Raw genomic sequence first — 4,188 nt, forward strand, 5'->3', positions numbered from 1 at the left:
AGATATCTAACATAAAACTCGTTGAGATTAGACTAAGATATTACAGATTAGAACTAGATATTCACAGACTCAAAATTTTGAACTCACTCATTTGGAATAAGATTTTATGCCATAGTAATTACCGATAACGGTAATGATGCTATTTATCCAAATATTCTGTGCAGCCATATATCTTGTACGATTAAGAGATATTCAACATTTAATGTACAAGATGCTAGTCTATCTCAGGAAACGTTTAAAACTAAATCTACTCATTATTTCTTATAGGTCTGTAAAGTAAAGCATACTGACACAATGAAATTCGTAGAACAGATTTTTGGCAATATTCCTAAGTCAACGTGCTGTAACATGGAGACATTAAACACACAGTAACGGATCATTGAATTGCAAACTAACGAAATTGCTGCAGGTCATTTGAGGCATTACAAAACTGAAAGGGAAAAATGAAAATGAAAGGAGTAAAAAAAAAAAACTCATAAATTTCACTGTCAAAATCTTGTTTTATTTTGTGGTAGGATAACATAGGATGCTGAATCCGGTAGTGTTTATGGCTAAATTGTAACTTCTCGAAACAGAAATGGAAAATCTAAGACTTTCGTTTAGGTTTCCAAGACAAACTATAGAATGATTATATATTACAGAACATCACTTTCCCCTCTATGCATTACTGATATTAATGAGGCTTTCAGCGATTTGCCTTCAATGGTTTTCGTTCCGATTTAAATTGATAGACATAGCAAGTTTTATCCTGCAGAACATTTGGCGCGGAAAGTGTTCAGAAAATGACTTCTATTTTCGAATGCATTTGGTTAGTAATATTCAATAGGCTATTACTTGCTCCGATAGCAAAACCGTACACAATCCTGCACTGGATATAAATTCTACAGGAGAAATAATAATAGATCAAGAGGGAAATGACGACATAGAGAGACATAATGTTGTATGAAAATAGAGAAAGAGAGAAGAGAATGAGAGGAAGTGCAGAGGTGAGTGAATGATAAATTATATTTACTCTGAAAGTAATACATATACTTCTCTTCGTCTTTATAAACCCCGTATTTATATAAATGCGTAAATATAATTTCACACACACACACACACACACATACACACACTCACACACACACACACACACACACACACACACACACACTCACATACACACACACACAAATATGATGCGGGAAACCGAGTATGGGAAGTTTCTCAGCTTCAAACAGTAAGTGGCTGGTATAGAGAACAAAAAGTGAACAGTATACGATAAGAAACAATAATTTATTGGCATCGAGTTACGTACTTTTCTCTATATCGAAGTTGTTGCGAGTTTCTATACAGTTCATTGTTAGCAACAAATACACTGCTAAAATTGCGAACAGAAAATCCAAATTGAGTGAACGGAACATGTAAAATGAACGCTACATATGTTTCTTAAAAAGCTGAAGCTCATGATGCAATAATTATGCAATGAACTCTGACCAACATATCTAATCATCAGGCTGAGATTATCTTAATGAAGATTACATTGTTGTTTGGAAATTCAAAGTCAGCTACAACACACTAATGAGTTCAGGTGAACTTACCATTGTGTTCTCTCGTTCTTTCTAACTTTTGTAGATAGGTTGATGCCTATGTGTCATATGCTTCGATGTCATGGCTGGAACTGAAATGGAAAGCACCCCTCAGATGACACCCTGCAATGTTAAAAATCAAGGGACATAGATAACTTAGTACTACATAAAATATACATTGAAAATATGTCACAACTTTCACAACTGGATTGATTTTAATCGTCGCTCTACTCGATATGGGCTCACTTAATGCAAAGCATCAATAAACACTTAGGGATTTGTGGGTTTCTCAGCTTCTTAGCACTTAGAATAAATTACTTGTTAACGTGTTCAGTGTGGTTTATTTGGAATGGGGCATGAGAAACAAAGAAAGAAGATGTTTGAGCGGGAGTAAGGAGCTTTGTTTAGATAGGTGTGGTTTGCAAATTTTCGTTTACAAAGTTGTAAAGAGAGAAGGGAATAGAGAAAGCGACAGAAAGAGCGCAGGAGAAAAAGAGAAATAGATGCAAAAAGGGAAACAACGAGAGGTGAGAGAAGGAGAGAGAGAGAGAGCGGGGGGAGAGAAAGAGAGAAAAGGAAGGAGAGAGAGAGAGAGAAAGAGAACTAATGAAATTTACTTTTTATTCGTCTGTGACAAAGCATTTGTAATGTCACGGTCTGAGAATTATTTACCACTCTACTGGATGGCGATTTTCTAGTTATGATTATCCTAATTTCTGTACAAAGAAACACCACAGCCCCGATAATAATTCTGCATTATGATATAATGTTTTCCCTTCAACTGTAAGAAAGAAGCTATACAATGTAAAAAGATTTAAATGAAATATTTTTGGATCATGCTTTCTGAAGAGCGTCGACAGTACAAGGAGAAGTGAACTGACTTTATCGGGTAATCAAATACATATGGTAGTGTTGGATCGCTTGGAGCCTACCATTTTCTCTGCTGTATTCACCACAGATGTCTTAGAAGTTTTGACGCCATATTCGAAAGTATTCTTTGTCAGTATTTAAATTTTCGTTTTTAATTTCTCTGTCATCGGATTCAATTGTTAGCAGAATTTCAGAAACTGAAAATATTGAAAAACTATTAAAGTCACAGAAGCAAATATTCTCAGTTTTGAACGTTCTGGGAACGGTTTTCATAACACAGTCTTGATTTCTACTTGCTTTCCTTTTTCTTAAATAAAATATAAAAGCAAATCACAAAACGATGAGACAACAACAATAATATCAGCAATAACGTTACCGCTGCAACCGACGACACCGGAAAACAATAAAACAATAAAAAAAAAACAACAGCAACAACAACAACAATAACAAGGAAATACAAGCATCAAATAAAAAGCCAGAATTTACATGTGGAAAAACAGAAATCACGATGAAAAATAAAATAACTCCAACTGCAATGTCAGCAACAATATCAACCAACACAACAATCAATAAATACAAATAATGACAAAAATATGGAGAAAAATAAACGAACGAACTAACAAGAACAACAAACAAAAAAATATATATTAAAGCATTCTTTCTCATAAGGACCAATCTATCTTCAGAAAAATTTCGCGAGAAAGAAAATGTAAAAAAACGAGATATAAACAAAATGTTTCATATTTTGAAGCATAATTCTTTGGCCTTCTCTCTCCTCTCCTCCCTCTACTCTCCCCCCTCTCTGCGTATATATGTGCATGAGTATGTGTGCGTATGTGTGTGTGTATATCTGCACACATGCACACACACATTTATAGATACACACACATACACATACATATATATATAGGAAGAGACATAAATATTCATAAATACATATGAATGCACACACACACACATATATATATACATGTATGTATGTATAAATATATACGTGTATATACATACATACTTAGAATCACACACACATATATGCGTGTGTGTGTGTGTGTGTGTGTGTGTGTGTGTGTGTGAGCCTCTGTGTGTATGTCTATAATCCATGATTTATCTAGCCAATGTGATTTTGTTCTATGTAACTTACATTCATAACCGCCATCTTTCATTACACGTTCAACTAATAATATCTGTCAACGTTTAAGTTAATTTACTCATATTTCACTGGTTCTCAGCAAATTCTTTTGCAGAGTCTAGGTGTAGTTATATTTAATTTTATTTCAAGTTTTATAGCTTCGAAACAACACGTTAACAGTATAGCACAGCAGTATCAGAAATGTATTGAGGGTGAGTGATTGAGAGAGAGAGAGAGAGAGAGAGAGAGGAGAGAGAGAGAGAGAGAGAACGAGAGAGAGCGAGAGAGAGAGAGAGAGAGAGAGAGAGAGAGGAAGAGAGAAAGAAAGCGTGTGTGCATCGGATATATATATATGTGTGTGTGTGTGTGTATACATAAAAAAATACTATATTAAGAAAACAGCATTATGCAATGCACATAAATATATATATATTTATAAAATTTGCATACCTGTGTGTAGCAATACAAGTTGTAAATATGTGAAAAGAATGTAAAAGAAGTTCAGACAAGATCCTTGGAGACGAACAGACACCTGTATGCATGTATGTGTGCTGCGTGTGCGCGTGCATACGTATGATTGCCCATATATAATATTATAATACATACATATATATATATATA

At 34.3% G+C, this 4,188-nt stretch overlaps 1 long non-coding RNA gene across 1 annotated transcript in view; it reads right to left on the reverse strand.

Moving 5' to 3' along the window:
- Positions 1-480: 480 nt before the first annotated feature.
- LOC118762370 overlaps positions 481-4,188 on the reverse strand; it is a 12,936-nt gene continuing 9,228 nt past the window's right edge. Inside the window, exons 2-4 of the long non-coding RNA XR_004998113.1 lie at positions 2,501-2,635; positions 2,186-2,349; positions 481-881 (exon numbers count right to left, since the gene is read on the reverse strand). This is a non-coding gene — a long non-coding RNA (uncharacterized LOC118762370). The remainder of the gene's footprint in view (positions 882-2,185; positions 2,350-2,500; positions 2,636-4,188) is intronic.

This window comes from Octopus sinensis, linkage group LG2 (genome assembly GCF_006345805.1).
Source record: "Octopus sinensis linkage group LG2, ASM634580v1, whole genome shotgun sequence".
In the NCBI taxonomy this organism is placed as follows: Eukaryota; Metazoa; Mollusca; class Cephalopoda; order Octopoda; family Octopodidae; genus Octopus; species Octopus sinensis.